The 26,070-nt window shown below is 41.5% G+C and overlaps 1 protein-coding gene across 5 annotated transcripts in view; it reads left to right on the forward strand.

The window, feature by feature from the left end:
- The window catches only part of FRMD4B (FERM domain containing 4B), a 339,770-nt gene that overhangs the window by 13,886 nt on the left and 299,814 nt on the right, over nucleotides 1-26,070 (forward strand). The window contains exon 1 of one of the 5 annotated variants that reach the window (XM_068557492.1): nucleotides 4,962-5,153. The exons of the other annotated variants lie outside the window; for them this stretch is intronic. The gene's annotated coding sequence lies outside the window, so the exon portion shown is untranslated. Of the gene's footprint in view, nucleotides 1-4,961; nucleotides 5,154-26,070 lie in introns of those variants that run through there. 5 annotated transcript variants of the gene reach the window in all.

The raw sequence follows: 26,070 nt of genomic DNA on the forward strand, positions 1-26,070 counted from the left end.
TCTCTTGTTGCGGAGCACAGGCTCCAGACGCGCAGGCTCAGTAGTTGTGGCTCACAGGCCTAGTTGCTCCGCGGCATGTGGAATCTTCCCAGACCAGGGCTCGCACCCGTGTCCCCTGCATTGGTAGGCAGATTCTCAACCACTGCGCCACCAGGGAAGCCCTAATAGGACCTTTTAATTAATTAATTAATTTTAAAATTGAAGTATAGCTGATTTAAGTGTTTCAGGTATATAGCAAAGTGATTAATTTATAAATATATATATTCTTTTCCAGATTCTCTTTATACATATATATATATGTATATATATATATTCTTTTTCAGATTCTTTTCCAATATGGGTTATTACAAGATACTGACTATACTTCCCTGTGCTGTATAGTAGGTCCTTTCTATCTAACTCTTTTATGTATAGTAGTGTATATCTGTTAATCCCAAACTCCTAATTTATCCCTCCCTGCTTTTCTTTTTTGGTAACCATTAGTTTGTTTTCTGTGTCCATTAGTCTATTTCTGTTTTGTAAATAAGTTCATTTGTATCATTTTTTAAGATTCCACAGCTAAGTGATATATTTGTCTTTCTCTGTCTGACTTCACTTAGTGTGATAATTTCTAGGTCCATCCATGTTGCTGCAAATGGCATTATTTCATTCTTTTTTTATGGCTGAGTAATATTCCATGGTAAATATATATACCACATCTAATAGGACACTTTGATGGCCTTTCCTTTCTTGTTTCATTTCCCCTAGTCTCCCACTGCTGTTTCCTGGGATGAACTCTCAGATAAACCTCAGATAAACACCCCACATTTGACCCCTTGTCCCGCGTCAGCTTCCAGAGGAAATCAGACTAAGAAAACCATAGTCCCTGCCACTGAGGCCAAATGAGAATTGCCCTTGTTTTTCATCATGCTTGGGCAGTTTTTCTTGGGTAGAGAAACAGTTGTCCATCCCATGTCCTTCAAAAGAGGGAAGGTAAAGGAGTGAATGGGCTGAGGATTTCTAGAAGAAGGGGAGTTTATTTCCTTGTGTAAGTAAAGAATAGACAGAAAGCTTTTATTCAAGTGATCTTTACTTATTGAAGTCTTGTTACCAAACCAGATTTTTTTGCCCAATGCTCAGCAAGCCAAAACTCTGAGACACTTTGCAGCAAAGAGAGTTTATTCCCAAGTCAGCCAAGCGAGAAGCTAGGAGAACAAATGTCAGACCCACCTCCCCGAAGGCAAGGGGCTCAGGGTATTTATGGGATGAAGAATAAAGTGGCAGGGCAGGGCAGTCTGAGGCGCCGGGAGTGTGGGGAAAGGTGATTGGAAAAAGGTGCGGTAATTGTCCTTCTGTGCAGGTGTAACTAAGCTACAGGCCTCTGCGGGTTCAAAAATGGAGGCGCTTAGCATAATGTGAAGGTGGAGTTTTTAGCCCTTTGGCATCAAAGGGTCACCAAAAGGACACTAGCACATGCCTAGTTGGAGCATAGGTGGTCCTATCCAGTCTTAACTGACTCAGCTTAAACTAGACACAGGTGACTCCAAGTTCCTGGAAAACAACCCTGGCAAACATCTTATTGTTTAGGTTACATGCTGCTAGGAGGACATGGCAAGTCTTTCCTAGCAACAACTAAAACGACCTTGATTAGTGAAGGCAGGTGAGATGGATTTGACTCATGATTACCCATAATTTCAGCCTTGCCTCTACGGGTGTCTGAATTTGTGATTCCTGCAATAGGGGATCCTTATGGATTCTTAAAATGGGACTATTTGATGGGGTATTTTGTGAGAAGCAATCCACATCTCTAGATTGTGATTGGTGAATTGTTTTAACCTGCCTGAGGAGATTTGTATTTTAAAAGAGGCAATTTGAGAGTCAAATTTGTTTTGTAATTGGGTGACCAACCATCCCCGTTTGCCCAGGGCTGAGAAATTTCCTGGGATGAGGGACTCTTCGTACTAAAACTGGGAAGGTCCTGGGCAAACCGAGATGAGTTGGTCACCCTACTTTAGATGCAGGTCACACACAGGACCTTTCAAAGTCTAACCTCTGAAAGATGATGTCCCTCCAATACATATATATTTCAAAACAAAATTATATTTTTAAAATGACCCCAAACTTAAATGTATGCTAAAATAAAACAGCTGTGCCTAGGTTTCTAATTGTAAAAATTGGAGTGAGTTTAAGAGTGTGACTTTGGTTTTGCTTTTTGTCTGTACCTCTGCTTGCCGTTTGGACTTGGCTGGCTGTGGGGTAACAGAACACTGTTAGTTAAGGGAATGGATTTGGAAACATTCTGTACCTCTTCCTTTTCACAGCCTCCACTCAGTCAGTCAAGCAGGGGCTCAGCAGGTGTGCTCCCCACATTTGAAGCTCTGGGTTCTCTCTTCAGGGGTGAAAGGGCACCTGGAAAAGTCACCTCACCTGTGTCCAAGGGGAAACCACTTACATGTGCATTTGCTCTGCCCTGGGTTCTCTCTCATCTTTCTTCTCCTGGGTGTTCATCTATTTTTAGTAACATTGTGTTTTTTTTTTAATTAAAAAAAATATTTATTTATTTTATTTATGGCTGTGTTGGGTCTTCGTTTCTGTGTGAGGGCTTTCTCTAGTTGCGGCAGGTGGGGGCTACTCTTCATCGCGGTGCGCGGGCCTCTCACTATCGTGGCCTCTGTTGTTGCGGAGCACAGGCTCCAGACGCGCAGGCTCAGTAGCTGTGGCTCACGGGCCTAGTTGCTCCGCGGCATGTGGGATCTTCCCAGACCAGGGCTCGAACCCGTTTGCCCTGCATTGGCAGGCAGATTCTCAACCACTGCGCCACCAGGGAAGCCCCAGTAACGTTGTGTTTTAATCAGAGATGAACTTGTGAAGATCTTTGCACCCAAATTAGAAGAGTGTGTCACAGCTGAATGAGAGAGAGGGAAAGTCATGCCCCAGTCTGAGGACATAAACAGCAGAGGATGTGAACACACCAAGATCTGGGAATCTCTGTAAATCAGAATCCAGATGTGTTGTCTGCACAACACAAAGTGAAAGGAAGACCTGGGAATTTGAAGGTTAAAATGATTTTATGTATCAAATGAGGTAACTTTGACAGTGAAGTTGATATGTGACGGTTAGTGGGAAAGTTCTAAGTAGATCTGGAGCCAGAAAGATACGTGTTTGAATCCAGGATCTGTCACCTAACTGCATGATTACCTTGTGCAGGTCAGGAAACCTTACTGAGCCTCCGTTTTCTCACTTATAAAATGGAGATAAGAAGGAAGGAAAGCTCACTTTTGTTGAGTGCTTGCTATATATTAGGGTCATTGTAGGCATTAGAGGAATTGTTTCATTTGAGAGTTTATGGTCCTGCAAGGTTGCCCCATTTTACAGATGAGGAAATTGAGTCACCAAACAGTCAAATAATTTTCCCAGCATTACTCAGCTGCTCAGGGATGAAGCCAAAATTCACATCTGGTTCAGGCTGCCTCCTGAGCCTGTGCCAGCCTGTTCCCCCCATGGGGATCATAACTTACTCCTCATGCTGGTGGTCTTATTTGGGTTCATCCAGAAGCATATCCTAAGATAGACTGCAAGTAGTTTATTTGGGAAGTGCAGGAAACACCAGTAGAGAAATCAGGAAATGAGATAAGGAGTGGAAGGCCGCCAAAAACAAGTGTGTTAGCAGTTTAACTCCCACAGTGGGCCAGTACTGCTCCATCCCCCTGGAGAAACTCGGGAACCAGCATAGTGCATGTGCCTCAGAATGATCCCATCTGAGGGGTGAGGGAGCTGGGGTGTTTATACTCCAGCTCCCAAGAGTCATTAACTGAGGGCTCCTTCTGGGAGGTGAAGTATTTATTCCTAGGTGTTTCCCTGGTATCCTGCGCTTGGCAAAGGAGGACTGTGAGTCCAGGAAAGCTCTTGGCAAAGAAATGCAGGTGTGGCAGTTGGAAAAGGCCAGTGTGTCTTGAAATGGTAAAGAGAAGGGGGTGTGGAAGCAGCAAGGACAGCACCTACTACAGTGGTTATTAGAAATGGAGACAGTATGCACAGTGGCAGGCTTAGGGCCACCATTTATGGAGGGTTTACTATGATTATGTACATTGACAGTAAAGGGACTTTTGAAGGCTTAGCATGAGTCTTGTGAATCATTGCTTGACCTAGAATTGTTCCCAGGAACCCATATCAAGACCTGCATGGGGTCAGCCTGCGTGTATTAATCATGAACTTCTAATAAATTCCAGGCCTGCCCAGCCCTCCACTTTGGACTCTTTCAGAAGTGGGTCCCTCCACCTGAGGTCCATCAAAACACCTGCCACCTTGGAGTCTGGGTGCAGAGGGAGGAGCCAGACTGGGTGCTTTGGCACAAAGACCGAGAAACCTCCTCTCTGTGTCCAGAACCCAAAGTTTACTCACCCTTTGTGCTCAGGGGAAGCGAGTTCAAAAAGGGATTGTGAGCCAAGAGCAAGGAGGGATAAATGTAGCTTGGCTGACATGATTAGCAAGAACTTTTTTGTTTTTCTAAAGAAGATAACAGCTCGTTTTCCTGCCACATCTTACGGTCACTTTTTCTTCCAGGATATAACTATTGAGTACTATAGCAGTTATAGTTTCCAGTGTCTCTCTTCCTTCCTCGCCACCCATTATGGAAGTTCCCCATTTTGTGTGGTCTTGGTGGGGCAGTGCCCACCTCTCCATCTGAACCAAAGTAACCAGATTGTTCCTCTCTTCATGTGATGCAATCCTGAAATGTGGCAGAGACTGCTTTTCGTCCCCCAAGCCCATTTCCCTTCCTCTTTTTAGTAATAACCCCCATCCTTTGGGTTTTCTCTGGGCACATGGCTGCCAAGATAGGGACTACATTTCCCAGCTTCCCTTGTGTCTGGTGTGGCCACGTGACCAAGCTCCGCCTAAAGGAGTGTGAGAGGAAGTGATTTATGCAAGCTTATGAGTTGTTCCCATTGGAAGGAAACACCTTCTTCTTGTTCTTGCCTCCTTCCCTTGAGCTGGAACAAGGAGGCAGTGGTTAATGTGGAGCCCTTGTGGAGCCCTTGTCAATAATGGGGGTGAGGGCAGTATTCCAGGTGTTGATTTACAACCTCGGGGGATCCCCAGGTGAAACCCGAAACTGGCCTTTGTACACGGAGGGCAGGGAGAGACGGAAGAAAGAGGCAGATCACTCCAGACTGGTAGGTGGCAGTTCTAATAGCTTCCTTGGTCCTCCTTCTCTTTCTTTATCTTTTAAAAAGAAAAACCCAGGAAGACGCGTCAGATTTTTGTAAATGAAGGTACGACAAGGGTGTGGCCAATTTTGCTTTGTGACCTTATGAAGGAGATTTTGTGATACTACCTATATATCTTTACACACATGCATATATATCTATATCTATATCTATGTATCTATATATCTATATATCTGTATGTATCCCAAACCAGCAATGGGACTTTGTTTATATAGCAAATATTATTTTTTTCCTCCACCCATTCGCCCCCTGCATACGTACATCCCCACTTTATCCTTGCTCCTTTTCCCTTCCAACCATCCTTGCCCCTGGCTACATAGCCTGTGCCCTCCTTTCTGATCTCTGTTGTCCCATCCCTGGAGAAAGGTCTGGAAAGAGAGTCATACTTGGGCTCTGAGGGAGGGTGAGAGGGAGGTCGTTCCCAACTCTTCAGTTCCTATTGTGTAAAACAATAGGTTAAGATAGCGACAGACTTCATTCTTAAAGTTCACTTCTTGATGGGTCATTGTCAGACTCAAAAAAATTGTTATTAACTCTTTTTTTTGGTAAATTTATTTATTTAATTAATTTATTTTTTGGCTGTGTTGAGTCTTTGTTGCTGCGCGCAGGCTTTCTCTAGTTGCATCAAGTGGGGGCTGCTCTTTGTCCCAGTGTGCAAGCTTCTTACTGCGGTGGCTTCTCTTGTTGCGGAGCACAGGCTCTAGGCCTGCGGGCTGCAGTAGTTGTGGCATGCGGCCTTCAGTAGTTGTGGCTCGCAGGCTCCGTAGTTGTGGCTCACGGGCTCTAGAGCACAGGCTCCGTAGTTGTGGTGCATGGGCTTAGTTGCTCCGCGGCACGTGGGATCTTCCCGGACCAGGGCTCGAACCTGTGTCCCCTGCATTGGCAGGCGGATTCTTAATCACTGCGCCACCAGGGAAGCCCCAATTATTATTATCTCTTGCTTGAGGACTTTGAGTAAAGATATCTTTTCTTACTTTCCTTTTTTACATTATTCTTTCAAGCCTGCATCCTTGAAATGGCTGAGTGCAGGAATGGTGGGTGGAATATACATTCCAAGGATGGAAGGGGAGGTGAGGAGCCTCCGATTGTCTGGGCCCAGCTCATGGGTCACCCAGCAAGCATGCCCTCTCAGTGACCTGCTCCAACGCCAGGAGATGGTAGAACATCAAGGTGGAAGGGGTCTGGGTCCCTCTACCTCTGTGTGGGGCAGAGCTCTGCTGCCAGCCCCCGCCCTCTGCCAGACCACTCTCTCCTTGGATTTGGACTCAAAAGAGAACAAATCCATACCACTCTTGCTTGGTCTCTGCTCTAACCAAGAACCTATGTTGTGACTGATATTAAAGTCTTGACACCTGACTTAGCCTCAGCCAACCGAGAGTTACTGGAGAGATCATGAGGGTTGGAGCCAGAAGACCTGGGTTTAATCTTAGCTCTGCCACGTACTAATGGGGTGGTGTTGAGTAAGAGACCAGCCTACAGCTCCTCTGCGACTGTGGCATGCATTACCAGGTTTAATTCTCTGTAGCAAGCCTCTGGGGGTAAAAAGCCTGGCCCAGTGCTTGGCACACAGTCAACAGTCAATGAAAGATGGTTCTTGATGTTATTCGTATCACTGTTAATTATCACAATGCTGAGTGGTTGCTGACCAACTCAAGCAGTACTAGTAACTTTATACCTGCTGGCTGTCAGGTCTGGACTTAGTTTTGCCAATTTCTGAAGCGGCTGGGTGACCCATGGCAAATGAGCAGTCAGCAGAAACCATATGTTCCGTCAAGCCCTTGTGGGTGGCATTTACTTAACTTGGGTAAAGGATACGTCTTATGATAAAGTGCTCAGGCTTCCTGGGGTGGTGCCTTCTGATCCCTCACAAAGGGTGAGGGAGGAGGTAAGGGTGGGGAACCAGCTGGTCAGGAGAGAACGCAATCTTTTCCCTGACTAACCTGGGAAGCCACATCTTTAGTGCCTGCCAACTGCTGGTGGCCTACCTGATACCCACTTCCTCCACTCGGAGTAAAGAACCCCAGTCTTATTTGAGGTGGTGACGTGCTTTGCTAAAATTAGATTACATTTCCCTGCCTCCCACACAATTAAATATGGCCGGGTTACCAAGTGCTGGCCAGTGAGGTTTAAGTAGTGTTCTGTGGGATGTTCAGCTCCAGTTGGGAGCTGACTCAGGTGGGAGACTTGCTCTTTTGCTTTTCCATCCTCCTCCCCCTCCGGCTGCCTAGAACACAGAAATGATGGCTGGAGCTTCAGCAACTGTTTTGTGACTTTGAAGGCAGAAGCCATGGGCTCAGGAAGGCAGTTGAAGATAGAGGGGACTGCTTTCTGCCAGAAATGGCTGCCCTACCCGAATATCTGAGTGCCGCCCAAAGCTCCTCCCCACCATTCTGGCTTTATGTGTATGAATGAACCTCGGTCTCATTTTACATTACGTATTTCAAAAGCCTTCAAAACTAAAAGCCCCATGCTAAAGAATTGCATAGCTACTTCTCTTATCTTCCTGTGGGGCTAGATTAATTTCTTTATCTTTCTTGCAAATGCCTAGAGTCCAGCTTCCCAGCTAAATAAGCATATGATACCACCGTTCTGTCCTTTGCACTTAGGGCTGAACATTTGGGTGCTTAACTGCTCTCTGATTGTTTTGACTGGTTTAATGGCCTTTCAGGATGGTCAGAAAGTTTTTTTTCCAAATACCGTAACACTTCTTATATTTGCTTTTCTGAATACGTGGATGGATTCCCGATGATTGTTTCCTCAGAGGAAGGATCCTTGGAAAAGGCCTTAGAAAAATATCCGATGGGATATCCTGCTCTCCTCTGAACTGTGATGCAGGGTAGCCGTCTACAAGCTGTACCTTTGCCACAGCCCATTATTAGCTGGCTTCTGGTTAGGCTCTGTGAGTGGAGTTGTTGACCACAGATGGGGATGGGAGAAGGGAATTAATTCTGTTTTCATCTCAAGTTGGCATCTTCGCAGCAGCCGTAGACATCATGGTGCTTCAGCCGGGAAATGTGTACTTGAGTGGGAAGACTGACCCAGTCCCATATTTACAAACAATGTCATCTGAAGGCTGATGGACAGTTTTCACCAAACCCCATTTCTTTTACCTCCTGGGTGGCACACGGAGAAATGATGCTGCTCGGCCTCTCCAGCTGGAGTATCAGGGTGGAGGAGAGGAGGAGGCTGATTTCTGACCAGTACAATGAGGGTAGAAGTGTTATATGCTGTTACTGTGTCTGGTCCATAAAAACTGCCTCCACTACTTTCCCGACCTCCCCTGCCCTCATTTGCCTTCTGGATGCAGAAGATCTGGTGCCCAACTTGAAGGTCCTTGGGGTTGACAGACTCACTGGAAGGAAGGAGCCAGAAAACTTCGGGAAACAGAATTCCTCTCTTCCCCCTAGCTATCCTGCACTGGATCATGACACGATGAGAAAGCAGCCTTTAATGTGCTGATAAGTGAATTAATTAAAGTACCACTAAACATGTGCAGACTTCACAGCTTGCTAAAGGGTTCATCATTCATTCATTCATTCATTCAGGAAACACTCATTGAGTGAGTGCCTACCGTGATTGTGTGAGGGAACCACAAAGACCATAAAGACTGAGGGAGTGCAACTTGGGGAAGAAGTGTGACTTTGAATTAGCAATGAAGGGAAGCCTGTCTCTGGAGACTGTGTTTCATCTGAGCCAGAAGGCTGAGAAGGAAGCCGTTATGTGTACACCTGGGGGGTGAGCATTCCTAGCAGAGGGTGTGGCTAGTGCAAAGGCCTGGGAGTAGGAACGTGCCTGGTAGGTTTTAGGAATAGAAAACGGCTGGAGCAGAGTGAGCAGGGGAGAGAGTGGTGAGGCGAGACTAAATCATGGAGGGCCTCGTACGCCACGTGGGTTGAGCGTTTGTATTTTATTCTGAGTACAATGGGAAGCCAATGGAGTATTAAGCAGAGAGGTGACATGATCTGATTCACAGCAGCATGTTAAGTGCTGATTCCCCAGGATAAAATAGACACTCACTCCAGACAGAACTAAGGGTGTTCTCCTGGGAATACCTAGAACAATGTGAAAACAGGAGAGTGCTGGAAGCCTAAACAAGCACCATTTACATTCCAAGGAAGGCCAGGAGGGATTGATAAGCCTTTCTATATCTTTCTGACTTTCATTTTTCTCTTTCATCATTATTATTGAGCTTCCCCCTAAAGTACAACTGGAGATGAGTACTTGGGTGCCTGAAGGAGATCTCAAGGAGCAGGGGCAGGGGTTTTCTAAACAAGTGTCCACTGAAAAAAACACACAACCTAAAAGTTGAGAATTGGTGGATTTGCTGAGGACTCAAAGCCCGGGAGACAGGCTCTCAGATAGCGCTGAGGAACTATTCCAAGGAGCTAAGAGAGGGGCCAGAATATACAGGAGTTTTTGCAACAAAAACCAGGTAGTCAGAACATCAAAAGATTACTGTTAATTAAAGAAAAAAACAAACGTCTCAGGTTAGTGACTTTGGTACTTTTCTTTGTATAGGAAGATGCAAGAGTCTGGGCTTGTTGACATGCACCTTAACTGTCTAGGGCTAGTATCCTGTTTTTCTCCATCCTGAATCTGCTGAGGGTGCACAGTCCGGGGCCGCTGCAGTGGCTTGTGGCTTGATGGCTGCAACATCCTTTGTGTACTGAGATGGCACGTGACATTCCTTCGTCCACACCAGGACGAAGGCACGTCATCACCAGCGGGCAACTGCACCTCAGTCCCGCTTGGGGATACTCTCTGAGATGCCATACAAAATGCACTTTAGAATTTTCTACCTGGTGGGAGGAAAAGAGTATTTTTCCATCGGGTCTTGCCCTCCTTGATCAAGGTTGCTTTGTGGGTGTAAGCTGCCTCTTATTTCCAGGTTCACTCAGGCCTCACACTGAGTGCTCCTGCCAGGTTCCCACGCCGAGCCCCAGGGCAGAAAGCCCCAAGCTCTTTCCCTGTAGGCTTTAGCATTAAATGCTCTTTTAAAATGTTGGGTTTTGATTCTACAAATGTCAGAGAAGCTAAGCAGAGAGAAAAAGGGTCTGGGTAAGGAAAATATATAGAAGATGGCAGCCAAAAAGCCAACAAGAGCCCTGAGGCATGGGAAGGAATAGAAGGTTGCATGTGGGAAGAAATAAGAGGTAACTCTTTCTCAACAGAGAATTTTGGTTGTTGGGCAGTGTGTTCTATCTCTGTCTCTGTCTCTGTCTGTCTTTCTCTCTCTCTCTCTCTCTCTCTCTCTCACACACACACACACACACACACACACAGTACAAGCCATATGGAGGGACTTTTGGATCCCCAAAAATGCCACTCTTTTGACTTACGTCCTTTGTACAACTCCTTCCTTTGCCCGTCCCAGCCATACACACACACACACTTTGCCTGACTAATTCTCATTTATCCCTGAAGACCCTGATCTCACTTTGATGGCTTTCCTTAACTTTCTAAACCTGGTAATAATATTAGAGCTTTTTGATTCTAAGAACCAGACCCCCCACTCAAAGAGTTCAAGTTAAAAACAACCCACCAAACAAAGGAATGTAGGGTAGTGTTTCTCAGCATGTAATCCGCAGACTACTTACCTGAGGATCCCTAGGGTGCTGGTTCTAAGCACACACCCCTGCACCCTGCTCACACCTGCTCAACCGGAAGTCTGAGGAACTGGCACATAAACAAGCTGCCTGGATGGTTCTGGTGCACGTTCATTTTCGAGAACCACTGCTCCAGGAGAGTCTCCCATTGCTCTTTGCAAAGAGTACATACAGCCAGGTCTGAGAGGAACCAGAACCTTGTCAAGCATCCTCCTAGATCTGTAGAAGTTTGATTTCTTGTTTCCCCACCGGTCTCCTTAGTTGTCCTCCTTTGCTTACACATGGCTCCCTCAATCCTAAACTCGACTCTTCCAACAACCAACTGGCTTATCCTCAGAATCCCCATCCCCAATCGTGGATTGATCCATCTTGGACCAGGGGTCATCCTTGCTCCAGCCACCTGTGGCCCAGGGGATGGAAGGGTAGACGGCACCTCATGGTACCTTCTCTGCAATGACTATAGACCAGGCAGCTTCTTAAGAAAAAGAATAGAAATTGTCATTTCTAGTGCAACATTCCATGGGGCTTTGACTTTCTCGTATTATAACATTTACTATCTAATCTTGTAATTGGCAGTATACTTCCTAGTATCCACCATCAGACTGACAAAAATCTGAGGACAAGACCACCATCTTAAGGACTCTTATATTCCTAAAACTTACCAGAATGCTTATCACCAAGAAGGGACTCAATAAATAGTTACTGGATGATGTCATTGCGAATGTACAGGAGCCCATGATTCCACTAATTTTAAAAGTTTTAAATCAATTTTATTAAGGCATCATTTACATACAATAAAATATACCCATTTTAAGGGGACAGTTTGATGTCACTGCAAATGTACAGGAGCCCATGATTCCACTATTTTTTAAAAGTTTTAAATCAATTTTATTAAGACATCATTTACACACAGTAAAATATACCCATTTTAAGTGGGCAGTTTGATGTCACTGCAAATGTACAGGAGCCCATGATTCCACTATTTTTTAAAAGTTTTAAATCAATTTTATTAAGGCATCATTTACATACAATGAAATTCACCCATTTTAAGTGGACAGTGGATAGTTTGATGAGTTTGACAAGCGTATGCATCAGTGTAACCATGTGTCAATCAAGGTATGGAACATTTTCATCACCCCGAAAGTCTCCTCTCACAAGGGGCCGCTTCTTAATTCTTCTCAATTTGCTTCAGAAAGGAGCAGTCCAAGCTCAGATTCAGGAGATGGTTCTCAAAGTGTGCTCTCTCAAATAGGAGCACCAGCCTTTACTGGAAACTTGCTAGAAATGCAAGTCTTTGGGCCCAACCCCTGACCTGCAGAATCTGAAACTCTAGGGTTGGGACCTCACAATCTGTGTGATGTTGGTGAAAGCTTAAGTTTGAAAACCATTGCACTAGATCAACTGAGGTTTCTTTAAAATGGGCAACTGGAGTGGAGCCAGATGGGTCATAGAGGTGCTTGAAAGCCTGCCCTGGAATCAAAAGGAAGCTGATAAAGTGGTTTTTGAAGAAAAGGCTAGGTGGGGGCGGGGGGCCTGCAGGATGGATTTGAAAGCAGAAGGTTGGAGTCAGGACGACCAGCTCCTTTTACAGCAGACTCTGGAAGACCCATTGTCACTGCAAATATATAGGAGCACATTACTCCATTACTTGAGGTCTTTGGTAGTTTTGGAGTCTTCATGCAATGAGGCGTATGAAAAGACATTATCTTATGATGAGATTTGGTGGTTAGGTAGTTTTCCTCCCCTTTGAAAGGATTCAGGTCATATGTCTGATCCTGATGCTACTTTCATTAGAATTTTTTTCCTCTATTCAACTCTTCCTCAGCCTTTATGATGTCCATTTAAAAAATTTATGTGTGTGATTTGTTGCTTTTTTTCTACAAGGTTGCTAGGCTGAAAAAAATCAACCTGATACAGGGTAGTGGCTGCGTAAGTCATCACAGAGGAAAATGGAACAAAGGGAGTTTATTGTACGGATTGTATGCTACTTGAAAAGACAAGAAATACATACACATTCTAGCCTCAGGAACAATGTTGGCTGATGTGCAGACTTGGTTGGTCAATAGATTTTGAGGGAGAAGAGGAAAGGAAGTATGTGATTGCTTTGGAAAGAAATATGGGCAGAGCGAATGGATGCTAAAAAAGGTTATTTGAAACTTGGAAATGCAGCAAAAAGATCACTGTATGTCTTTTCAACACGGTACCAGAGCACTGTTCAATCAAGCACTCCCAGGGGTCATCCAGCTCTCCAGATGAAGGTAACCTTAATTCATGATTAACTAGTGATTAGAGCCCAGATTATGTAAAATTAAATGTTAACTTGTTGAAAACTGGTAATATCCAAATGAGTTCTGTCTAGTAGACATTGTATTACTTTCTTATTGCTGCTGTCAGCAAATGACCACAAATTTAGTGCCTTAACACAACACAAACTTATTTTTTTTTAATTAATTTTTTTTGGTGTATAGTTGATTTACGATGTGTTAGTTTCTGCTGTACAACAAAGTGAAACAGTTATACATATACATATATCCACTCTTTTTAAAATTCTTTTCCCATATCATTATGGAGTACCATATCATTATGGAGTATTGAGTACAGTTCCCTGTGCTATACGGTAGGTTCTTATTATTTATCTATTTTTATATATAGTAGTGTGTATATATGTTAATCCCAATCTTCCAGTTTACCCCTTGGTAACCATAAGTTTGTTCTCTACATCTGTGACTCTGTTTCTGTTTTGTAAGTTCATTTTTACCATTTTTTTAGATTCCACGTATAAGCAATATCATAAGATATTTGTCTTTTTGTGTCTGACATTTCACTCAGTATGACAATCTCTAGGTCCATCCATGTCACTGCAAATGGCATTATTTTGTTCTTTTTAAAAAAATTTTTAAAATTTAATTTTATTAATTTTTTTATACAGCAGGTTCTTATTAGTCATCAATTTTATACACATCAGTGTATACATATCAATCCCAATCGCCCAATTCATCACACCCTCACCCCCACCGCCCCGCTGCTTTCCCCACTTGGTGTCCATACGTTTGTTCTCTACATCTGTGTCTCAATTTCTGCCCTGCAAATCAGTTCATCTGTACCATTTTTCCAGGTTCCACATATATGCGTTAATATACGATATTTGTTTTTCTGTTTCTGACTTACTTCACTCTGTATGACAGTCTCTAGATCCATCCACGTCTCAACAAATGACCCAATTTCCTTCCTTTTTATGGCTGAGTAATATTCCATTGTATATATGTACCACATCTTCTTTATCCATTCATCTGTCGATGGGCATTTAGGTTGCTTCCATGACCTGGCTGTTGTAAATAGTGCTGCAATGAACATTGGGGTGCATGTGTCTTTTTGAATTATGGTTTTCTCTGTGTATATGCCCAGTAGTGGGATTGCTGGATCATATGGTAATTCTATTTTTAGTTTTTTAAGGAACCTTCATACTGTTCTCCATAGTGGATGTATCAGTTTACATTCCCACCAACAGTGCAAGAGGGTTCCCTTTTCTCCACATCCTGTCCAGCATTTGTTGTTTGTAGATTTTCTGATGATGCCCATTCTAACTGGTGTGAGGTGATACCTCATTGTAGTTTTGATTTGCATTTCTCTAATAATTAGTGATGTTGAGCATCTTTTCATGTGCTTCGTGGCCGTCTGTATGTCTTCTTTGGAGAAATGTCTATTTAGGTCTTCTGCCCATTTTTGGATTGGGTTGTTTGTTTTTTTAATATTGAGCTGCATGAGCTGTTTATATATTTTGGAGATTAATCCTTTGTCCGTTGATTCGTTTGCAAATATTTTCTCCCATTCTGAGGGTTGTCTTTTCGTCTTGTTTATGGTTCCTTTGCTGTGCAAAAGCTTTGAAGTTTCATTAGGTCCCATTTGTTTATTTTTGTTTTTATTTCCATTACTCTAGGAGGTGGATCAGAAAAGATCTTGCTGTGATTTATGTCAAAGAGTGTTCTTCCTATGTTTTCCTCTAAGAGTTTTATAGTGTCTGGTCTTACATTTAGGTTTCTAATCCATTTTGAGTTTATTTTTGTGTATGGTGTTAGGGAGTGTTCTAATTTCATTCTTTTACATGTAGCTATCCAGTTTTCCCAGCACCACTTATTGAAGAGACTGTCTTTTCTCCATAGTATATCCTTGCCTCCTTTGTCATAGATTAGTTGGCCATAGGTGCGTGGGTTTATCTCTGGGCTTTCTATCTTGTTGCATTGATCTATGTTTCTGTTTTTGTGCCAGTACCATATCGTCTTGATTACTGTAGCTTTGTAGTATAGTCTGAAGTCAGGGAGTCTGATTCCTCCAGCTCCGTTTTTTCCCCTCAAGACTGCTTTGGCTATTCAGGGTCTTTTGTGTCTCCGTACAAATTTTAAGATGATTTGTTCTATTTCCATAAAATATGCCATTGGTAATTTGGTAGGGATTGCATTGAATCTGTAGATTGCTTTGGGTAGTATACTCATTTTCACAATATTGATTCTTCCAATCCAAGAACATGGTATATCTCTCCATCTGTTGGCATCATCTTTAATTTCTTTCATCAGTGTCTTATAGTTTTCTGAGTACAGGTCTTTTACCTCCTTAGGTAGGTTTATTCCTAGGTATTTTATTCTTTTTGTTGCAATGGTAAATGGGAGTGTTTCCTTAATTTCTCTTTCAGATTTTTCATCATTAGTGTATAGGAATGCAAGAGATTTCTGTGCATTAATTTTGTATCCTGCAAGTTTACCAAATTCATTAATTAGCTCTAGTAGTTTTCTGGTGGCATCTTTAGGATTCTCTATGTATAGTATCATGTCATCTGCAAACAGTGACAGTTTTACTTCTTCTTTTCCAATTTGTATTCCTTTTAATTCTTTTTCTTCTCTGATTGCTGTGGCTAGGACTTCCAGAGCTATGTTGAATAATAGTGGTGAGAGTGGACATCCTTGTCTCGTTCCTGATCTTAGAGGAAATGCTTTCAGTTTTTCACCATTGAGAATGATGTTTGCTGTGGGTTTGTCATATATGGCCTTTATTATGTTGAGGTAGGTTCCCTCTATGCCCACTTTCTGGAGAGTTTTTATCAGAAATGGGTGTTGAATTTTGTCAAAAGCTTTTTCTGCATCTATTGAGATGATCATATGGTTTTTCTTCTTCAGTTAGTTAATATGGTGTATCACATTGATTGATTTGTGTATATTGAAGAATCTTTGCATCCCTGGGATAAATCCCACTTGATCATGGTGTATGATCCTTTTAATGTGTTGTTGGATTCTGTTTGCTAGTATTTTGTTGAGGAGTGTTGCATCTGTATTCATCAGTGATATTGGTCTGTAATTTTCTTTTTTTGTAGTATCTTTGTCTGGTTTTGGTATCAGGGTGATGGTGGCCTCTTAGAATGAATTTGGGAGTGTTCCTTCCTCCGCAATTTTTTGGAAGAGTTTGAGAAGGATGGGTGTTAGCTCTTCTCTAAATGTTTGATTGAATTTACCTGTGAAGCCATCTGGTCCTGGACTTTTGTTGGTTGGAAGATTTTTAATCACAGTTTCAATTTCATTGCTTGTGTTTGGTCTGTTCATATTTTCTATTTCTTCCTGGTTCACTCTTGGAAGGTATACCTTTCTAAGAATTTGTCCATTTCTTCCAGGTTGTCCATTTTATTGGCATAGAGTTGCTTGTAGTGGTCTCTTAGGATGCTTTGTATTTCTGGGGTGACTTTTGTAACTTCCGCTTTTTCATTTCTAATTTTATTGATTTGAGTCCTCTCCCTCTTTTTCTTGATGAGTCTGGCTACTGGTTTATCAATTTTGTTTATCTTCTCAAAGAACCAGCTTTTAGTTTTATTGATCTTTGCTATTGTTTTTTTTGTTTCTATTTCATTTATTTCTGCTCTGATCTTTATGATTTCTTTCCTTCTGCTAACTTTGGGTTTTGTTTGTTCTTCTTTCTCTAGTCCCTTTAGGTGTAAGGTTAGATTGTTTATGTGAGATTTTTCTTTTTTCTTGAGGTAGGCTTGTATAGCTATAAACTTCCCTCTTAGAACTGCTTTTGCTGCATCCCATAGGTTTTGGATTGTCGTGTTTTCATTGTCATTTGTCTCTAGGTATTTTTTGATTTCCTCTTTGATTTCTTCAGTGATCTCTTGGTTATTTAGTAACGTATTGTTTAGCCTCCATGTGTTTGTGTTTTTTACGGTTTTTTCCCTGTAATTGATTTCTAACCTCATAGCGTTGTGGTCAGAAAAGATGCTTGATAAGATTTCAATTTTCTTAAATTTACTGAGGCTTGATTTGTGACCCAAGATGTGATCTATCCTGGAGAATGTTCTGTGCACACTTGAGAAGAAAGTGTAATCTGCTGTTTCTGGATGGAATGTCCTATAAATATCAATTAAATCTCTCTGGACTATTGTGTCATTTAAAGCTTCTGTTTCCTTATTTATTTTCATTTTGGATGATCTGTCCATTGGTGTAAGTGAGGTGTTAAAGTCCCCCACTATTATTGTGTTACTGTCGATTTCCTCTTTTATAGCTGTTAGCAGTTGCCTTATGTATTGAGGTCCTCCTATGTTGGGTGCATATATATTTATAATTGTTATATCTTCTTCTTGGATTGCTCCCTTGATCATTATGTAGTGTCCTTCCTTGTCTCTTGTAGCATTCTTTATTTTAAAGTCTATTTTATCTAATATGAGTACTGCTACTCCAGGTTTCTTTTGATTTCCATTTGCATGGAATATCTTTTTCAATCCCCTCACTTTCAGTCTGAATGTGTCCCTAGGTCTGAAGTGGGTCTCTTGTAGACAGCATATATATGGGTCTTGTTTTTGTATCCATTCAGCAAGCCTGTGTCTTTTGGTTGGAGCATTTAATCCATTCATGTTCAAGGTAATTATTGATATGTATGTTCCTATGGCCATTTTCTTGTTTTGGGTTTGTTTTTGTAGGTCCTTTTCTTCTCTTCTGTTTCCCACTTAGAGAAGCTCCTTTAGCATTTGTTGTAGAGCTGGTTTGGTGGTGCTGAATTCTCTTAGCTTTTGCTTGTCTGTAAAGCTTTTGATTTCTCCATCGAATCTGAATGAGATCCTTGCTGGGTAGAGTAATCTTGGTTGTAGCTTCTTCCCTTTCATCACTTTAAGTATATCATGCCACTCCCTTCTGGCTTGTAGCGTTTCTGCTGAGAAATCAGCTGTTAACCTTATGGGAGTTCCCTTGTATGTTATTTGTCATTTTTCCCTTGCTGCTTTCAATAATTTTTCTTTGTCTTTAATTTTTGCCACTTTGATTACTATGTGTCTCGGCGTGTTTCTCCTTGGGTTTATCCTGTATGGGGCTCTCTGCGCTTCCTGGACTTGGGTGGCTATTTCCTTTCCCATGTTAGGGAAGTTTTGGACTATATTCTCTTCAAATATTTTCTCGGGTCCTTTCTGTCTCTCGTCTCCTTCTGGGACCCCTATAATGTGAATGTTGTTGCGTTTAATGTTGTCCCAGAGGTCTCTTAGGCTGTCTTCATTTCTTTTCATTCTTTTTTCTTTATTCTGTTCCGCAGCAGTGAATTCCACCATTCTATATTCCAGGTCACTTATTTGTTCTTCTGCCTCAGTTATTCTGCTACTGATTTCTTGTAGTGTAGTTTTCATTTCAGTTATTGTATTGTTCATCTCTGTTTGTTTGTTCTTTAATTCTTCTAGGTCTTTGTTAAACATTTCTTGCATCTTCTCGATCTTTGCCTCCATTCTTTTTCCGAGGTCCTGGATCATCTTCACTATCATTATTCTGAATTCTTTTTCTGGAAGGTTGCCTATCTCCACTTCATTTAGTTGTTTTTCTGGGCTTTTATCTGTTCCTTCATCTGGTGCATAGCCCTCAGCCTTTTCATCTTGTCTATCTTTCTGTGAATGTGGTTTTTGTTGACTATTTTGTTCTTTTTTATGACTGAATAATATTCCATTGTATATATGTACCACATCTTCTTTATCCATTAATCTGTCAATGGATATTTAGGTAGCTTCCATGTCCTGGCTATTGTACATAGTGCCAATGAACATTGGGGTGCATATGTCTTTTCGAATTATGATTTTCTCTATAATTCCAGAGGTCAGAAGTCGTAAATGAGTTTCTTGGGGCTAAAATCAAGATGTTCGAAGGCTGTATTCCTGGTGGAGGTTCTAGGGGAGAATCTCTGTTCCCTTGTGTTTTTAAGCTTCTAGAAGCTACCTGAATTCCTTGGTTCTTGGTCCCTTTCTCCATCTTCAAATTCAGCAGTGTAGCGTCTTCCAGTCTCTCTCTGACTCTCACTGCATTGCCTTCTTTCTCTTATAAGAATATTTATAATTGCATTGGGCCCATCTGGATGATCCAGGATAATCTCTCCATGTCAAGATTCTTAACTTAATTACATCCGTAAAGCCCCTTTTGCTGTGTGAAGTAATATATTCACAGATTCTAGGGATAAGGACATACACATCTTTAGGGGACCATTATTCTGCTTACTACAAAGATACAAATGATTTTGTTCGTAAGAGAAGTTGACCCCTGAAATTATGGTTTAATGCACTGTATGACACTAACCAGTTTTGTATTGAATATAGCCATCATTTCAGCATTATTTTTCTACTTTAAGTATATAATTCTATGTTTGCATATGTATGTATATATATATATGTATAGTGTCTATGTGTATATATATATGTATTATATATACTTTATACATGATGAAGGCTATAGGGTCAGAGTCAGGTTTGTGTGTATGTGTGTGTGTATGTGTACATGTGTATGTGCATCAGGTTTTTGCATTCTCCTTTGAACAAGCTTTATCATCCTCTGGTTCCCTCATTAATGAATTAAATATTTTGATACATGTTCTCTTCATAATTGTAAGGGAATTATAGTTTTAATATGTTGAAAATTATACTTGACCATCGTGATGGGACTATGTAAAAGGGACACAGGAGCCAGCTGAAAGAACTCCCGTTGGCCAAAGCTGCAACAGTTTGTGTAACCAAATAAGTAACACTGGATATAACCCAAGGTATAAAATACCCATGAGGTGGTTACATCACTGACATGACTCAGTAAGATGTCCCTTGTCATAAAATGCCCTTAGCAACAACAATTCAGCGTTTGTCCACAGACAAACGTGCCTTTGAGGGAGCTGTGGGATCCAGCACCTGTGCCAGGGACCCAGGAGGAGTCTCGCCTACTCGCATGTTGGGTAACAGACATACAGACCTCGGTCCTGGCTGTGGACCCTGCAGTGGCGCATGAACTGGCTCCAGCCCTTCTCAGCTGCAGTCTGGGAGCCCCTGAAAAACAGTGTGTTAGATAATCACTCACGAATGAGAGAGCCTTTAAGGAAGTCCAGATTCCCAGCAGAGAAGTCCCAGCACACTGTTGGAGCAAAAAAGTACAAGTTTGGTCACGTTGGAGAGGGTGAGAAGAACAGTTTCACTTTACTCACACCACCCCTCCTCCAAGGTGACACAGCGCAGTGCCAAGCGAGATCTTCTGGGCCTGTGATTTCTCCTCCAGGGGAAAGTGAGAGCGTGTGCACGAGCACCTGGCTTCCCAGGCCTGCTGGACATTGACAAGGAGGCCCATTTCTCTCTCACCCCACCCAGAGCCCTGAGTCATGAGCTGCACGACTTTGGGGCTGGAAGAGGCTGGGAGAGCAGTGGGTAGGACTTTAGGATGGCATTAAAGGGATACAGATCCTTCTGTTTCTTAGTTTGAACATGAATGAGTATTGAATTTTATTAAATGATTTTTCTGCATCTACTGACATAATTGTATGATTTCTCCTTTAAATTGTTAGTGTAATAAATTAATAGATATTCTAATATTTAATCAATCTTACAGTCTTGGAATAAACTCGACTTGTTTATGATGTTTAAAAAAAAAAAAAGGAACACAGATCCTACTAACTGCATTAAAGACTCTATCAAGTAGTCTGTCCACAAACCATTGGTAATTCCTCACCGGCCGGTCCCCCCCAATGACCCACAGGCACCCCCTGCACTCTGTGCACCTCCGCCACACACACCCCTACCCTGTGTCTGGCACTGTTTGCATACTCCCAATGGCAGCAAGAGAGAGTGAGCTTTGACAGATGACTAGTGAGCACAGACAGAAAGCCAGCCCAAGTCTGCAGGCCAGAGAGAGAAACCGCATACTTGAGCTTTGACTCTGCCCTCAGGAAAGCAAAAGAGAGGCTGTCAGCACCTGGCTCAGAGGGTGGCAGGATCAAGAGAAGGCATACAAGCTCAAGAATTCCATCACAAGAAGGAATAAGAAGCATGGACTAGGCATAGCCATAGAAAATCTGAAAAGCCTCAGAATCCCTAACAGTACTGATCACAGGTATTTCTCTTCCAAAGTCCATTAGTAAAGATGGAAGGAGTTGACTGCCACTACAAATGCGAAGACAGCAATGCAAGACTTTAAGGAATGTGAAAACAAATAATACGATGGCATTAGTAAGTCCTTACCTATCAATAATTACTCAATGTAAAAGGATTAAATTCTTCAATAAGGAGTCATAGTGTGGCTGATGGGATAAAAAACAAGACCCAACTATCTGCTGCCTACAAGAGACTCACTTCAGCTTCAAGGACACGTAGGCTCAAATGAAGAGATGGAAAAGGATATTCCGTGCAAGTGGAAACGGAAAGAAAGTGGGGGTAGCTATACTTATATCGGACAAAATAGGCTTTAAGCAAAGAATAGTAACAAGAGACAAAGAAGATCGTTGTACAATGATAAAGGGGTCAGTTCATTAAGGGAATATAACAATTGTAAATATACATGCGCTCAACATTGAACACCTAAATATAGTAAGCACATACTAACAGGTCTGTCTTCCACTCACCAAAATTAACCTGAAATGGATTAAAGATTTAAATGTAAGACCTGAAACCATAAAATTCCTAGAAGAAAATGTAGGCAAAAAAACTTTATGACCTTGCTCTTGGCAACAATTTTTTGGATATGACACTAAAAGCAAAAGTAACAAAAACAAAAATAAATTAAGTGGGACTACATCTAACTGAAAATCTTCTTTCTGCACAGCAGAAGAGCTGATCAACAAAATTAAAAGGCAACCTATGAAATGGGAGAAAATATTTGCCGATCATATATCTGATAAGGGGTTGATATCCAAAATATTTAAGGAACTCATACAACTCAATAGCAAAAAACAATCTGATTTAAAAATGGGCAAAGGAACCTGAAGAGACATTTTTTCCGAAAAAGACATCCAAATGGCCAACAGGTACATGGAAAAGATGTTCTAGGTCACTAAATCATCAGAGAAATGCAAGTGAATGCCACAATGAGATATCACCTCATACCAGTTAGAATGGCTATTATTAAAAGTATGAAAGACAGCAAGTGTTGGCAAGGATATGGAGAAAAGAGAACCCTTATGCACTGTTGGGTGGGAATATTCTCACTGTGGAGAACTAGGAAATTGGCAACACCTGGAGTGGCCATGTTGAAAGATGGCAGAGTCAACCCATGATCATGGATCCCTATGTGATCCTACAGATCAGAATGCTCTACCTGCCCTAGACTACCTGCTTCTATTTGGACTATTATGTGAAAGAGAAATACATGCTTATCTCCATAAAATCCTTACATTTTGGAGTCTCTTTGTGATAGCAGCTTAGCATGAACCATATTAATGCTTTAACCGTACCAGAGTGCTACATTGATCCAAGTATTGGCTTTCTTCTTTGTTGGCCTTCCTTATTAAGACATTAAAACTAGAATTGAGGCTTTAGGTGCTCTGTCACCAAGTGGAAATTAGCATTTCTTTCTTGCAGTTCTGTCCGATTTTATTCTTGGGCTGCATAAAAGTGTTTAGAAAGGAGTTCTGATGTCCGTAGCTGTGGAAGATTAAAGCTAACATATAGGTATATAAAAGAAATAAGCCTGTGCCTTCACTTATTGTACAAGATAGCTGCAGCCAGCTTAGAAATTAGACTTTTATCTATATTACCTGATTTTCTTCAGGCGTTTCTTGAGTTTTTAAGACATGTTCACCTAGTCTGCCTTATTCAAGAAAATGACAAAGAGTAGAGAATGGATATGATCAGGCTGTAAATAGATGTAACAGTATAGGTGTTTGAAACAAGCATACTGTGGGTTGGATGAATAAGAAGGGAGGAAATTGTGGCAACAGACTATTATTTCAGTAAGTTTGACGGGGAAGGGAGCATTTAGGTGAGCGTGTATGGCTAATATACGAAAAAATGTGTATATATGTGAGGAAAAAATGTGCTTCAGAACATAGTCTAGATTCCGTCTCGTTGACACCCCTTGTATTATCTGATTCTAAGAAAGCTATTTTACAGCGGTATAAACTGTAGATAACTATTGTCCATACTAAATCATTTTATCTGTAGACATGAAAATTCTACATGTCTTTTAGAGGTTCAAAAAAAAAAAGACATTAAAACTAAATTAGTAAATAAATTCTTATGAAAAATTAAGTGGGTCTCCAACCTATACAGGGTCTTTCCTTTTAACTCCAGAACAACATAGTATCTCACTATGGTGAGCAGGATATTTTTATTATTTTCCTTTTTATTTGGTCCTTACGTATCTCTGTACCTTACACTTCTTGTGCTCTCTCCCTGTCTCTCCCTCTCCCTTCGTCCCTCTCCCTCTCTCTCTCTCCCTCTCTGCTTTCTATTCTAGGCAGAGTACCTAAAGCTTGTTTTTTCCCTTTTCTTTTCTCTCCAAGTGGATATACTCTCTCGTGACCGGAGGATCCTTGCACACGCTAACATGTATCTGGAATGTTCTTCTCTTCCTTCTGGCTTCATTGCCTTCTACTTGTACTCATATCTCAGCTCAGTTATCACCTCCCCCAAAAGTCTTCCCTGACCCCTCACAGTAGGTTGTGTTCCTCTCTTATGTGCTGTATTAGTTCACGTCCTCTGAGAGACACCAAAAAGGGATTTGATGTGCAAATAATTTTTTTAGGGAAAATGATTTTTCAGTTTAAAAGTTAGGAGTGCAAGAAGCAGGAGTAGACAGGGAGAGCCTTCAGACCACGATGAGGGTATGGCCCCTGTGAGAGGGGGGAGGGGAAGGAAGGAGGAGTGGGTAGGAAGAGTCTTAGAATCTAGGCACCTCTGAGAACATTTCGCTGAGGTTGATGGGGTGTCCTCAAGCGCAAGTAGCCCATTGAAGGAGTCCTGCCTCTCACAGGATGGGTCCCTGCTGTGCTCGGCTCTTGGCTGGAAGGAGCCCAAAGGGTCAAGAGGAGCATCAGCTGGGCTGTCAGTGAGCTGTGCTGCCTGCAGTCAGAGATGTGAGTGGTGCCTTTTAATAGCCACCTCATCTGCTCCCTAAGCCCCGTGTCTGATTATACAAGTGTGTGACTGTATAGGCATTATATTCTTGTGCTGTCCCCTCTTTGTACTACTCTTTGCTCCACGAGGGAAAGGACTGTGTGTGTTTTGCATGATATCCCTAGGGCCTAACACAGTGTCTAGCACATTTTAAAACAAAGGCAACCTGAACTTTCCAAAAATCAATTTAAAATTCTTTTAAATTTTAAAAAGATTTTTATTAATTTAAGAAATTTTTTTCAACTTGGTTTAAAGAAAAATGTGCCCTGGGGGGAGGTTCAAAATAAATAGAATCTGCAATAACGGTTGTAAACAACTGAAAGCATTAACCTGAAAATCTCTATTAGGTGAAATTTAATGAAATTAATGTCCTGATGGCAGTTGATCAGGCGAAATGCTGGAAATACCTAATTCCAAGAAAATCTTAAACCCAATTATCTATTCATTGTGCTTAGAAAGACAGTGTTTGTTCTGAGATATCTTTATGACCCCACATGTAAATAAAATGCTTTATTGGTCTGCAGGGGTCAGATAAATGGTCAGATTTATTGGTCAACTATAAAAATGTAGATGATTCTTCCATGCTCACTGCTTTGAAGTTAGGCAAAAAGAGGAAGTGTCAGAAAAGGGCAGGCATGAAATCTGGGCACTGTGACAGGACTGTATGAGAATTCTTGCCTTACTCAGTTTGTGGACTTGCTAGTGTAAATGTGGGTGGTCTCGAAAGTTCTTTGCTTAGAGTGTAATGTGTGGGAGTTTAGGATCCCAAGTGGCATTACTAAGTGTGAGCCTGCCTGCTGCATCATCAACACCATTTGCTTTCCTGTTGCCTTTTGGTAGCCCTCCATGGGTAAATTTAGATCTGTAATTTACAAGTGTGCTCATGGTGCTGGATTGGTTTCCTCTGAGGGTGCATGAAATCAGGTGTTTGGAAGTAGAATCCAGTTCTACCCTTGATTTGTACTTTCAGCTATGCCTTGAATTCATTTAAGTTTCCTCACTCCAAATGGAAACCGCCTTATTGTTTTATCTGGTAATAAAAGTATTATTAAAACAATTCAATATCAAGGGGGAAAATAAAACATCTGTAATTTCGTCCCATGAAAGAAACTGCTCAACATTTTGTGTAAAGAATTCTGGACTGAATTCATTTCTTTTTTTTTTTTTTAATTTATTTTTTAATGAAGTATAGTTGAATTACAACGTTGTGTTAATTACTGCTGTACAGCAAAGTTGTACAGATATATATATTCTTTTTCATATTCTTTTCCATTATGGTTTATCCCAGGATATTGAATATACTTCCCTGTGTTATACAGTAGGGAATAGCACAAATAGGGATTTGTCTTTCTCTTTCTGACTTACTTCACTTAGTATGATAATCTCTAGTTGCATCCTTGTTGCTGCAAATGGCATTATTTTGTTCTTTTTTTATGGCTGAGTAGTATTCCACTGTATATATGTTCTACATCTTCTTTATCCATCATCTGTTGATGGACATTTAGGTTGTTTCCCTATGTCTTGGCTATTGTAAATAGTGCTGCCATGAACATAGGGGTACATGTATCTTTTTGAATTATAGTTTTGTCTGGATATATGCCCATAAGTGGGATTGCTGGGTCATACGGTAGTTCTATTTTTAGTTTTTTGAGGAACCTCCATACTGTTTTCCATAGTGGCTGCACCAACTTACATTCCCACCAACAGTTTAGGAGGTCTCCCTTTTCTCCACACTCTCTCCAGCATTTGTTACTTGTAGACTTTTTAATGACGGCCATTCTGACCGGTGTGAGGTGGTGCCTCATTGTAGTTTTGATTTGCATTTCTCTAATAATTAGAAATGATGAGCATCTTTTCATGTGATGGCCAATAGGCCATCTGTATTTCTTCT

Source organism: Eschrichtius robustus, chromosome 12 (assembly GCF_028021215.1).
Source record: "Eschrichtius robustus isolate mEscRob2 chromosome 12, mEscRob2.pri, whole genome shotgun sequence".
NCBI classification, from domain to species: Eukaryota; Metazoa; Chordata; class Mammalia; order Artiodactyla; family Eschrichtiidae; genus Eschrichtius; species Eschrichtius robustus.